Source organism: Nipponia nippon, unplaced genomic scaffold, assembly GCF_047370975.1.
Source record: "Nipponia nippon isolate SJK-2023a ecotype South Korea unplaced genomic scaffold, ASM4737097v1 scaffold_9, whole genome shotgun sequence".
NCBI classification, from domain to species: Eukaryota; Metazoa; Chordata; class Aves; order Pelecaniformes; family Threskiornithidae; genus Nipponia; species Nipponia nippon.
The window spans coordinates 3,866,165-3,880,038 of record NW_028262413.1 but is presented as its reverse complement, the minus strand read 5'-3'; the positions used below and the strand labels follow the sequence as shown (position 1 = coordinate 3,880,038).

At 46.6% G+C, this 13,874-nt stretch overlaps 1 protein-coding gene across 1 annotated transcript in view; it reads right to left on the bottom strand.

The window, feature by feature from the left end:
- The window catches only part of CHST13 (carbohydrate sulfotransferase 13), a 48,978-nt gene extending 36,178 nt beyond the window's left edge, over nucleotides 1-12,800 (bottom strand). Inside the window, exons 1-2 of the mRNA XM_087743825.1 lie at nucleotides 12,521-12,800; nucleotides 11,853-11,992 (exon numbers count right to left, since the gene is read on the bottom strand). The gene's annotated coding sequence lies outside the window, so the exon portion shown is untranslated. The remainder of the gene's footprint in view (nucleotides 1-11,852; nucleotides 11,993-12,520) is intronic.
- Between the last annotated feature and the right edge of the window lie 1,074 nt (nucleotides 12,801-13,874).

Here is a 13,874-nt window from a genome sequence, read left to right as displayed (position 1 = left end):
GTAGGTGCAGCTTGTTCTGAAGGTTTCCGAGAGCTGGACGCCCTTGATCTTGCCAAGCAATCCCTTCCAGCTCTACAAACCCTCGAAAGGTTTTCCTACCACCTTATCTGAGCCATCCTTGTCATAACTGGGACCCAATACATTTTGCCCTGAAAGCCAAGCAGGGCACCTGGTTCCGTCACATTTTTGTATTAGCCAGGAAAGGTCAACTCTGCTAATATCACCAAGCTGGAATACTTGCTTTCTCAAGCGGCGCATGGATTTTCCACCATCTCCTGTAGTCCTTTTCACCGGCAGAATGTGGGTTTTCAAATATTATTTCATCAAAACACTAGTGTTTATGCCCACTTTGCATGGATTTACAACAGCTGTAGTTCAAAGCAGCAGAGAATCACGCTGGGGTGGACTTTTCACCATTAAGTGCTGGAGTAAATGTTTGCAGGCTCAGTATATAAGAGAAACAGGTTGGATAAAAGGTAGAATTTACATTAAATACCCCTGAAGAGGTAACGGGAGAATTAAAAGTACATATAATAAAACAAGACGCTTGGTGGATCTTTTACATCTCTGGCCAGATTTTGCCACTTGTCCATACAAAATAGCACTGATGCCTTGAGAAATCTCCTTGGTCTCAGGGGGACAGGGCAGGGAGTACGCAGCCGATCCCAAAGACACTCCACACCCTGGGGAATCCCACTGATTTGGTGGGTGTGACAGCGTACGTCACCTAAAGGTAAGCAGGTTCATATGCCTTGTCAGAAAAAAAGCACTAAGGGTTAGGATAGTGCAAATAGCATCTGGTCCTGAGTAGCTAATATTGTAACCTGGCTAATTCCATAGCTTGCCAACCTTTCTGTTCCCAAACAGAATACTAATCACTTCCCAGAGATCCTTTTGCGATTATCTCCTGGGAAATGTCCCTAGAGACCAAGAAACTAACAACTGGGCTCTCGCTTCTCACCATGAAATGCTGGCCTCTGTCAAAATAGATTTCAAGAAATCATTCATTTAACTTTCTTGCTGCCACAATTAAAAAAAAAAAAAAGGAAAAAAAAAGCAGCAGCTGTTTTCTTTTAAAAGCACCAGTGGTGATGGGAGCAAACCAAATTACAGGCTTTGAGGACTACTCTCTGCCTGCAGTGCTTGCATCTACTGGAAATGATGTTGGTATGATGGAAACTCCCATTAACCATTTTATTCAGCGGTGGCAACTAGGGACCATGTTTGCCTTTTGTACCAGCCATTTATATTTCATTAGTTTATATACTGTTGCCAGCTGGGAGCTTGTTCTCTGCTGATGTCTGATTTAGGGGCTCGCATGAGGAAGGGATGTGATTTACAGACACACTGGAAAGCCAATTGCCCTTGCTCTTAGCGCAGCGTTAGGAACGGCAGTTACTTCTGACAGCAAGAGCAGCAAACCTGTCAAGCCTCCCGCTAGGAGCACGAGACTCCTGCGGCCGGCGTTTGCTTCGTGCTCTGCTGTTTCTTGCACATTCACAGAAATGTGTGTGCAGCCTCTCTCCCTGCTGCCCAAAGCACCGGCCACAACTGGTCAGCTCTGCCTGCCGTCCCTGTAACAGCTACATGCAGGGTTATACAAAGAGAAGGGGATGCCGTAATGTGGCTGCACGGCTGAGGTGGGAGCCAGCTAATGACCTTTCTGCTCAAAGGAACGCTGTAAAGCCCCGCAGCAAGCTACCGCTACGGTCCTGCCCATCATATGTCAGTGCACAGCCTTGACGACTCAATACAGAGCTTCTCCTGCATTGCAAGGAAACACAATTCAGAGGGAGGAGATGGAGAGAAGTAATTGTTCTGTGGTGTCACAGAGATCTCCTGTGAGCAAGGCTTTGCACAGAGCAGGGACTCGTATACTCGGTGCTCTTTAGAGTCGGGTTATGGTGGCTGGGAAAGAGGAGTCAGCATTTCAAGCACAAATAGGTCTTGCAAGAAAAACGTGTTTCAAGTTTCCCTCTGGAGGTGGGAATTTCTCCCTCTCATTCCTTAAGATGTTGCCCCCCCCAAGGAAGAACTGTATCTGCAACATCATGAGGGCTCTGAAGGGAAGGGTAGAAACTCCTGAGGCAGCGCCCATAGGGTTTTACCTGGCTCACAGATATCTAACTCAGAGCAGGTACATCGCCAGACTTTTCATAGGACCCAAATTACCTTCTCTTAGAGGTTTCTTAGGATTAGTGGCCAATGAATATTCACTATTATTTAGTAAAAATATCCTCTGTCTCATTCTTATCTTGTGATGCAAATCCCAACAAATAACAGGGGAAAAAGAAATGCAAATACTCTTATAGTTATATACCCGAATGCCTCAGGGCAGGATGGGCTCTCAAGGGCCCAAGCCTGTAATTTTTTGAACAGACAGAAAAGCCTGACTGCAGCCTACATCTTGCTGCATCACCTCACTTGCTGCATCACCTCACAGTGTGGCACAGCAATATTTAATTAATTAATATTTAATTAATCCCTGGGGGATTACGAGCACTGCCCTACTGCCTGGGCTTGGGATTGAAAACAAGTCACGGCCAGTCTTCCCCAAAGAAAACAGGCTCTTCTCCTGACGGCCAGATCCACGCCAGGACTGGGACATCTTCTCCGGGGATGTGGTGCTTCCCCTGGTGGAAATGGCTGGGCTCAGACTGGTGAGTAGGAATGCCACATGCGTGCCAGCGTGTTTTGAGTGGCTAGTTGGGTGGCACTGGCCCTGGAGAGCATCCATGTAAACAACAGCCAGGCAGCCTGCCTCTGGGAGCTGCTGTTAGCTTCTAGGAAAGCAGAGCATGCACACAAATCTCTTTGTTTCGAGTATCGTAGCATTGCAAACAAGATACCCGCGGTACTGAAGCCAAGTAACAGGCAGTGGAGGAGCTGCCAGCTTTTGTTACACTGATGACCATCTTCTAAAAACAGTAAAAGCTGCATGAGCACAGCACTGAGCTCCCTTTCGCTGCACTCATCAGTGTAACATCGCGATGCCTTGCAGCTGTGCACCAGGAGAAGTGACTCACCTCTGTCCAAAGTTTGTTTCGAAATCCCTTCACGAAACAAGCACTCACTGTACGCACTCTGTACTCCGTGGGGTGGTGAGAAGAGCTGTTTTCATGCACATGGACGCAGAGACACCTATTTTGCAGGCATGCTATCAGGAGAACAGTTTGCATTTGGCGTGGAGGATGGGAGAGGCTTGTGACAGCCCTGCTCTCCTGTGGGGGTTCCTGCCTTGGTCCCCTGGAAAGCCTTTTCCCAGACAGAAATCCCTTGGGTGAGGCAGCAAAGGCTAAGGAAGGGAAGAGGTTTATTTGGTGTAGTGGCGAACTCTCAAATACTTCGCAAAGCATCAAGACCCAGTGAGTTGAGTTTTATTACCTGCTTCCCTGAAGCTCTTCTAGAACAGGAGAAATGAGCCTGCGTCTTGGTTTCCTACCATCTATAACTGGGGGGAACACAGCAGGGAGTGTGCATTACTGGGTAACACCAAACCTCGCAGTAATTTGTCGTGACCTTGCTAGGGTATTTGGGAGGCCAGTGCTTGCAGTCCTTGATCTGTTAAGCCTCTATCTGCATTCAGGTCCTATTGGACCTCCCCAGCAGCAGCAGGTGAGATGGGCACAAGACCTGCACCATGTGCTGACCTTGCTACCATGGTTCCAGCACGTCAGAACAAGAAATTCTCTCCTTGGAGCCCAGGCACTGTTTGCATTCAAAAGATTCCCAAAATGGGGAAACAGGGCCTTGGAGATGCCATCAGGAGATCTCTCCATATTTCAGGGCAATTTGAGCACTATGCTCTTTAAACCATTTGGCTGAAGCTGGTGATAACTAAGAGGGAGGGAATGTTTGCCCGCACAGGCACGGCGCCTTTGCTGATGTATTTGCAAGCCCAGAATTGTTAGTTTGGAGCCTGTAATGAAAAGGCCAGATCTTTGGCTGCTGTAAGCATTTGCTCAGAGACTGTATTAATTTTTATCCCAGCCGAGGGACCACATCCAGGAAGTCTATGTGTACATTTGATAGAAAGAAATTTGTTAACAGCATGCTTTTATACCTTCACAAAAAGCATAAAACAGATTCTTCTAAGCTGGGCTTTATTTGCTTGGAAGCGTGTGACTCAACAGCACAGACAAGCCTGGTATCTTAGGAGCAGAGCAGGTAGCAAAGACTGCTCAGAAATTTCTGTGAAAAGTCCCGTTTCCTGCACTTTGATCTATTTGCGTTGATTTGTTCGTGACCAGAACCCCAGGACCAAATGATCTGGTCTTGTGATCTTCTATATCCAACCGGCCAGCAGCCAAGATATAGCACGACAGAGAGACCCTAGTTGAAGTACCTCACCTGGAAAGTCCCCTTTCTTAGCATAGCAGCAATGAGCACGAGGCTGTGATCTGGGGTGTTTCATTCTCCAGCTCCCTAGGTCTCAGCAAAGGCAAATTTGTCCCTGAGAGCGGAGTGAGGTGGGGTACTGTGGTGAGAAGTGCTCATGGCCAAATGAAGCAGCTCCTCAGCCTGGTGGGGCATTGCGTGCTGGAGAGTGCTCTCTTCCCTGCAGCGTTCACTTTGCTGCTATTGTGCACACATCCATCTAAAGTGGCTCCAAATACAAAGGGAAGGGGAAAAAAACCCAGCCTGTAAATAACAACAAGAATTGCCATCAGTGGTTAGAGCAGTGCTATAAAAGTCTCCTCAACCACAGAATGAGCATGCTGAGAAAGTTCCCTTTTTCCTTAAAACCTTGTGTTACAGGCAAGGACAGAGGTCCCGTATGTTCTTGTCCCTCTCGCATCAGGGAAGCTTGGGCAGGTCTGTCCCTTCTCCCTGCAGCACCCCAAATCCTGACAGCATAACCAGACCATCCAGAAATACTGACGTTGCTGAGACTCCCCACAACGAAGCAGCCTGGCCCTGGAGGAAGAGGAGAATCAAAGAAGGCAATGAATGGAGCAATGTTTTCAAAGAAACCCGTGTGACTTAGGTACTGCCCTCGCTGATCACGTTTAGATGAGTCTTTAGGTTCCTAAATCCCTTTAGTACTGCTGAAACTTTCCCTTACAACTAAAACAGAGTTTCTTTTTTACTGAAGGGATACAATTAAAATAATCATCATCATCTAAATGCCATTTGTGATGCTGTACCCTGCATGTACTGCCACAAAGTCAAGCCCAGGTTTGTTACTGCAATTTTAAGCATAGAGAACTAATTGCATATGCCTAGACATGACAGGGCTGGTCAAATCCAATCTAAACAGCTTCTATTTCATGGAAACCCTGGCTGAAAAAGCATATAAATATTCTTCGTCCAGCAATCGTCCATGACTCTCTGTGTTTTCACTGCTCTAGGAAGCCTGAGATACTATTTTTATTTAGACTAAAAATAATAAAGGCTTTTCTCCAATCCTCTGGGTGCCCTAATTGAATTATGTCTGCATTAGTAAAACCCAGCACCACTAAAATCAGACAGCCACCTACCCAGAACGTCTAGGAGGCATATCTAGGAGGTATGGTGTCTGCCTCCTCCAGAAACTCTATCCAGAGGTGTCTTTTGCAAGAAGTTTAGTCTTGGAAAGTTACCAAATCAGCTTAGTATGGAGTGGAGAAAGCACATTCCAAGTCTCTGAGCCACCGCAGAGAAAGCCCAGCCGGCTGGGTCCTCTCTTGTATAAAGAAATCTTTCAAACAAGGACTTTGGTCCAGTGTTTGCACAGTCCATCGTAGACAGAAGGGGACGGGACATTGGATTTGCAGCTGGAGCAATTATTACTACCACAATTAACTCAGGAGAAACAGCCCAAGTAGCCCTGCAGACTGCAGCCCAAACAACTTAGATCAAAGGTTTGCAAGTAATGCCTTAGCCTCTTCTTGCAGATATTAACGATGGCATGATGATTCATGAGTTTCTGCATCATGTGCTCCCAGAAACATAAGCCTGTGAGCCCCAGTCTTAGTTTCCAAATGCTTTTAGAATCAGAGAATCATTTAGGTTGGAAGAGACCTTTTAAGATCATGGAGTCAGTGCAGCCCAGTGAGAATATGCCTGTCCACCCTGCCACAGGCGACCCTGGAGGAGGTGCCAGTATGACCTACAAGGGGACCTCCCGTTTAAGCGCCGACAGTCTGGCTGGCTGTTACTGGTGCTCTGCGCTGCTCCGGGCAGGCCAGACTTCTCTCAGAGCTCTTGGCTTGTAACGTTAGCACTGCTGAAAATGTTAAAGAACAGTCTGACTGCTACCAAATCTATATATTGATGGCAGCTAGCTCCTGTACTTTTTAAGCAGTTGCTGTATTTCCAGCGGGTTGCAATAAGACAGGCTCTACCCTTTTCAGTGTAGCTAAAATAATCCACAGAAAGACCCATGAGCCTGACCTTCTCTGAAGTTTGCTTTCCGTGAGGGGGGAGAGAAAAAGCTAATTCTTTTCTACAGATGTTCTCAGCAATACTGTGATTTCAGCAAAGCCAGAGAGAATTCAAATGCCTCTCTCGGCTGAGAAAGAAAGCACAGTCATATGCCTTCCCCAAACCTTCTTTCCAACTAACAGTGCAGCCAGTGTCATTGAAAAAAAAATTAGAAAAAAAATGGAGCAAATAGTAGGGGTATTTTTGGCTGTTATTTCTGCGGTTAAAGCTACAGCTAAAAGTAGCAGTAGCAGGTTACAGCAGAAACTGAATATGCTACTGTGCAGGGGTTCAATTCAGTGAACTGGGCAGTCATAAAAAGAAATTGGTTTTCAAACTTCAGAAATGAATTTAAACAAAACATGATTATCATCTCTTTCAGTGGGGGCATGTTCAGAAAACACCAGCCGAACACAGCACAAGATAGCTCAGGCGTATGTTGCAGTGTTTAAAACCTGAAGCAATGAGGACTGCACTGAAGCTTGCTCTGTTTTACTTCCATTTGGCATCCTGCAGCTAACGGAGTGGAGGAGCTTGAACAAAGTGCTTCAGTCAGCCTCTCTGTGCCTTATGCCCTGAAATGCCCCTGCCCAACAATTCAGTACTGCAGTCCTTCAGAGGGTTCTCCCAAACATGAGACAGGGGAGTAAAGCCACCCCCGGCCTCCTGGTTTTATCAAAGCAAGACTGGGAATACCTAATAACTAGTGAGGAAATAAAAAAGTGCTGTTCAAATTCGAGGGGTGGTAGAGAAGGACATGCTCTGAATGAAATATAAATCAGTCCGGTACTGCAACATGGCCCTCATCCAAGCTCGCGTGGTGTGTGGAGGCTGAGGCCCCCCGTTCAGAGCTCCCCTTTGCACCACGAAGCTGGTGAGATCCAGTGGCTGCTGCTGTGCATCAGCCCTGCGCTGAAGGGGGATCAAATCCCTCTGGGCTGAAAGCACCAAGGTCACGTTGCGTTTTAATGATGCCCACGGGCCATGTGGAAAAGCTTCGTGCTGCCCAGCAAAGCAGCTGTAACTGAGCAGTAAGATAATCAATGAGAGGGAACCATGATTATACATTATCTAGAAATATGGCTGGCCCGGAATATAAACTCTGGCTCCGTGCAAGGAAAAGATTAGGAATTGGGGAAAAAATGCAATAAAGCTGTGTTATTCTGACAGTTAATTCTCATCCACACTGCAGTGCAGTATATATGGCTTTACTGTCCTCTCCTATTCTGCTCTCTTAGCTATATTTCATCTGATAGTTGGTTTGTAGCCAACCAAACTATTTCTGCAGAGCCCAACAGAGATTCATGGTGTTAAACCAGCCAAGCATGCAGTCAAGGCTAATGCTGGCTTTCCAGGACCTCCTCTCAAGATTTCCAAAGCTTGACAAAGTGGGCATGACTCCATGGATCTCGTGAGCCACTGTTGGACTACACAGGAATTTATAGCTATGTGGTTGCTACAGCTTTAGCTGAAGAAGGGATATACTTTACTAGTTAACATTTTCCAACGAAATCTTAATTGGACTGTGCAGAAGCCAAGAAAAGAAAACCATTCTCAGCTGAAGTCTCTGAAATGTATTCTGCAATCAGTCAGGACAAGTGCACAGCAGCGAGAAACTTAATCTTAAATCCCACCCTTTGTGCCCAAGGTTAGGAATGGCAATGAATGACACAAAGCAAAATCTCCTCGTTTTGAACGCAGCGTCTCCAACACCTATCCTGGGTTCAAAGAAGTCTGATCTGCAACTGCATGTTGACATTTGGGAATGTGACAGTGAATCTTAAAAAATTACTATGAGAAGACTATAAAGGAAAAGGTATCAATCAATAGCAACATGAAACCACTTCATGTGCTGCCTTAATGTGTTAAATAATGGCTGAATAAAGCAGGAATATGTAACAGCTGAGTGAAATATTAGACTGTACAGAAACACATGGCAGTGCTAAAAGTATCAGCTTTTCCTGCACAGAGAAGTAGTGCTATTTCTATATGGATTTAGCCAACAAAACTTTCCATCCACTCCAGCTTTTGAAACAATTAATCTCATGGAAACCAGAGCGGGAAATCCTGCTGGGGAACCAAATGCTTTAAAAACAGTACTTTGGTGAAAGATCCAACGGCAGCGAAAGCAAATGCACTTGACTTTCTGGGCTGCGTACGGAGAAAGCCCCCTTTAGTTGCAGTGACAGATGTGAATACCTCTGCTCTCCTGTACCAAGCCTTTCTTGCCCACTTTAAATCATATTAAGTGCAAAATGGGGGGAGGGTGGTGGTGGTGGGGGAAATCTTTCCTTAACTAGCTTCAAAGATCTGTTTTTCTCCTTGTCCAAAAAGTCCTTCCACCCACCTACCGTCAAGAATATTGGCTGCAAAACCAATCATCAAGCTGAAGAAACCTACTTAGCACGAGCTTTTCCCCCCGAGATCAGTGTCCAAACCCTCTCCAGGTGCAGAAGGGGCCATTTCTGACAGTACAGGACTTGGTACCAAACCAGCATCTGAATTACCCCAGTTCCCAGGACCCCTACACACACCTGGGCAGAGGCAGGTGCCTGAACGGTGCTCTGAGACAAGAATGAACCTGGCAGCCAGGGAAGATACTGAGAAAGTGGGAAAGGCAATGTCATCTCCCAGTTTTGGTGGCTGACTCCAGAGAGGTTGTAACAACTGGGAAATGTTAAAAATGTGATTGTCCAGACTCATCCAATCAACTAAAATCAGCCCGTTTGCTGCCTTCGGGGAGGGCAAAAAGGTACGTCTGCCCACGTGAGATGCTCTCGTCTCATGGTCCCCCAGTTCAGGGGCCAGGGACAGATTTGCAAGGATTCAGCCCTGCCACACAGAGGGGCAGGGGAGACGAGACCCCATGTGGGTTTGGTGAAGAGAGGGAGAGAGGGAACAGCAGCGAGCTACTCGGCTTGGATGGTGGGAGAGAGGACAGGAGCAGGGAAAGCAAGTTATCCAGAAGACGGACTGTAATAGGAGGCAATGAAACGGGCTGTGATTTTACCATTTGTTTCCTACAGGCTCTCAGGAGAGCCCTGCCTGACACCAGAAAGCATATCCAAGACATGACAAGCTTCGAGTCCAACACATGTGGGTGGTAGAATTTCTTTTACAAAAGGGAGAAAAACCTCCACCATAACACAGTAAGTAGTAAGAACAACATTCAATAATACATCTCCTTAATCTTGGTCAAAGAACAGCTGAAATATTTTTGCTGAAATTTAAAGCAAATTAATCAGCATGAAGGAGACACACTCTGTTTAGGAAGTTTTAACCCAAATAGTTGCAATTTGGCAAAACTATAAGTGGCTGAAATGCATTACTGTTGCTGGAAGTGCTGGTCTATTTTAACAATAGGTGGTGTACCTGCCTCACTTACCATATGCACAAAATCTAGTATTGGGACGACGAAGGCAGAAGTGAAGGCTGATACTGTTAATCACTAACACCTAAAGCACTGCAAGGAAGTCAGGGAAAGCAGCTTTTTCCTTGGAGTCGAGAGGTGGTAATTTCACCCTCTCTTGCAGAGGAAACACTGGTTGCTGAATTTAAATTTTCACAGATCAAAAAAAAAGCCCTCCAGGTGGTTTCCAATCCACGCAGTTAACAGCCTATGAATTTTGAGACCCTCCTCAGATAGACAGCATCTTATTTTCCAAGCCTTTTTGAAAAGCCTAACAGAGGTGAAATGAGGAGCATTTTTATCACCCATTCTAACACAGATGCCAGGAGTGGAAACATCAGGGGACGCCGCTGGGTCAGTAGACAGGTGCTGTGGCTTCTCTGCGTTAGAACCTGGAGGGTGAAGGCATGGGTATAGTTTGTATAAGAACTTAGACAGAGTTGTGTAGGGGACTGAGGTTAGAGAAGGAGATGATGGAGAGCAGTGGTGTGCAGGAGGAGTGCAAAGTAGGTGCACCAGCCTCCAGGTTGGATTGGCAGTTGCGTAAAAAGAGATTAGTATAATGACAGTGTTCTGGGTTTTGAATTTAAATTCTTCAACAGATTCTAGGGGAATATTATAGCTATTACCTAAGCAAGATAGGTGAATTATCCAAGTAACTTCAAACACGAAGAACCCTGAAGACTCACTGGGATGGATGTTTGCAGGGCGATACCCTTTGGGATCAGACTTGTATTCAAGCACATCAAAAAGATGTGCAGAAGAGAGTCCCCCCAAGCATCTCATCAAAGTAACAGCGGGCCCCCAAAGCCACGCTCACTGACAAGCTCTGTTTCCCATATTGCACGAGTCCTGGGTAAAACCAAAAGGGAAGCAGCTGTGAATGCAGAGCTCTGCTCGCACATTCAGACCTTCCCAAAGCCAGCACAGGCAGGGGGAAAGCCCACTGGCCCAGGGGTGTCAGCACTTTCCCCCCCCCCCCCCTTCTGCTTTGGAAAGGGGGTACTCAACGCTTCATGGCAAGCTCCAAAAGGGTTTTAGTGATGCCACTATAAAAATATTGATTCAGAAGAGGCCATGTTGCCAGACAAGTTAATGCCATGGGGAACACAACACATTTATGGCTCTCTATGGCAAAAAGTACACAGCCAAGCATACAATGACTCTTGAAAGTTTTGTAGGAGCCCCATAAACGCTTCTGTGTGCTGATGAGGTGAGAACATGGAGCTCTGTGCCCTACCAGTAGCCACAGGCTCCTTTCCATTTGACTGACTCTTTAACCAATTACACATTCACTACCATTTTAAACCCTCTGTTGCACATTTAGCTCTTGTAACATGGGCTTCTGATCCACACTATCCTCTTCCAAACATGAAAGCCATAACTCCACAACAACTGAACATGGCCAAAGTAGAAGGTAAACAGAGCCATTACTAGAAAGGCATAAGACAGGCTTTTCTCCTGGAGGCTTGTTCTCACTAATCCTTGTATCAAGGTGAAGTGACTTGCCTGTGGTGGAGGAATGAGTCAGTGGCAGAGCAAAACAGAGGATTGAGTTTACTTGATTCCTAGCAGTTTCCTCCAAAAAGTTAATCTGTGCTCCCTCCTAATCCCCATCTAGAGAACCTTCTCTGTGGGCCATCCAGGTTTATTATCAAACCAGTCTTCTTCTCCCACCTCCCTGGAAGGCTAGTGGTGCAGCAGAGCCACGTGCTCAGTGCTGAAGGTCAGTCTCTGAGGATGAGCAGATAGCACTTTTTTGAGGGTGTTGGTGTTGGCAGGTGATCCCCGCCCGTCCTGCATCCCGTTAGGGCAGCAGCAGCCACATGTTGCAGGAAGACAAATGGTTTCAAACACACGCTCCAAAAAGTACTCCGTGTTGTGACAGAGGATCCCTCCAAAATGAAACCCACGGGGAGACCCCTGTGCTGCAAGCTCGCACGCTGCCATCCAAAGCAGCCTGCTCTTGGCTTGTACTGAACACCCATCCCATGTGAGTATCATGGCCCTGGAGGGTTTTTCTGGCTGTTTTACTGACCTGCAAAATTGCCTGGAAAGGGTGAGGAGTCCTCCTGCAGCACGGTGCGTGGATGGGAAGGGACGTGGGACTGCCTGGAGCAGCCAGGCAAGCTGCCGTCGCTGTCTCCAGGATGTTTTCAGAAGACAGCAGGTTTTGCTCTGAAGGAAAAGAAGAGAAAGAGAGTTGCAGAGATGTCAGGCATCTGGCTGAACCTACACAGGTACCTACACAGGCATGTGAGGGTAACGCTGATCTCCATGTCTCTGAGGTGAATGGAAAACATTCAGCCTTCTACTAAATTCTCTTTATTTGCAGATTTATTTTATTTATTGAGGGTCTCTCACAGTTCAGGAGTATACAGAAGAGTTAATTTAATTTACTGTGAAGTGCCACACTATGGTATGAAGTGTTTCATACACAGGCAGGATTAAAAGGTTTCACTGAATTGAAAAGCTGAGTTACGTTCGATTATTCAAAGGGGCCAGAAAACAGAAGAATGGGAGGAAAATAATTTTCCATAGGTGAAAGGAGATGGAAGTTAATGATCTCTCATGGTTAACTTACAGCCTCTTATGCTTTCTGGGTGTTAACGTTAAATCAGCTAGACCCCTGCCAACTTATCTCCTGCAAGATACCTTTAACTACTAATCCAAATTTTTTTGTTCCGTTCAAGTTCTTTTACTTACACATCTCAGAGTGCAAGTTCACTTTAAGTTCACTTCCACAGTAAGGGGTAAACCTGTCACTCTGCTTCAGCTTGTCCCAGGGAATATTATATTATCAGTGCAGCAAAACATCAGCATGGGTACATAGCCTGGGTTTTTATCATTTTAGCAGGTTCTCCCTTGCTTGCATGTACAATTCAGTCCAAACGAGCTCTCACAGTGGTTTTGTTCTCTATCGTAGCACACAGGCCAGCCTGCTTGGATATGCATTTGGACATTAGCAAAGAAATGTTGCTGAACTGGCTGAGTTTCAGGAAAATGAGGCACTCTTCCTGGGGAGCACACCTTCACCACGACAGCAGGAGCACTTTGTAGAGTTGCACCAAGCTTTCTCTGCACGCTGGGGATGATCTAACCCCAAAAGCCATGCTTTCCCAAGGATACCCACTGCAGCAGGAGACCAGGTCCGGTGCAGATCAAGCTCAGGCTATTATATTAGGGTATTTACATCCAAACCTGCTCAGGACGTTGCTGACTGACATAGGGAATAATGCCATTTCTAGTACAAAGTCAATCTCTATCTGTGGCGAGGTTATGCTGCTCTTTGAAGAGCAGCCAAGAGCAGAGTGTGCTCGCCGATCCCCCCAGCTGCCCACGAACAGCGGGAGCCTCTCCCGCCGAGCGCCTGTGTGCATCTGGAGGGACACCGAGGCCCCAGCAGCTGTCTGCTCAGCTCCATAAAGGTGCCACATACTCCTGAAAACATCCCCTGCGCGTGCCTGTAGTTTTGACTAAATTCACCCTTGAACCTCATGGGCATTGTAGGCTCCCCGCTGCCGCCTCTCCAAAACACAGTGCAGACAAACCCTCTCTTCATTTCATTTAAGGGAAGGAATATCTATAAAAGCCCTGATACAGAAGAGCACACTTCCCTCTTTGTGCATGGGGAGCATCGACTGGAAAGAAGCCAAGCAATTACTGAGTCCTGGAAGAAAAAAACAAAACAGCAGCAAACTAGTTAGAAGAATTACAAACCAAGGCTGAAAGGGATTTAAAAAAAAACCCAAACAAACATCCAAAGAGGCGTAAGACAGCTACGGCAAAGCACCCACCCCGTGGGAGAAGGAGAGTTTATCCCCCCAGCAGTGCCTCTCCCAGCCGCCCGCTCGTCAGTGCTGTGGCTGGAACGAGTTCCCCTAAATGTCCTGCGTAACGCACGCCGGCCGGTCGATCCCACCAAGCTGAGAGGAACTGCATCGGAGGATGTATGGCTGAAATCAGCCAGAAGTAAATTGTCAGTGGGGGGGGACGTTTCTCTGGAGGTCATTAATCTGCTGATTACAAAGCTTGCTGACTGCCAGCCACGTCGGGTGGA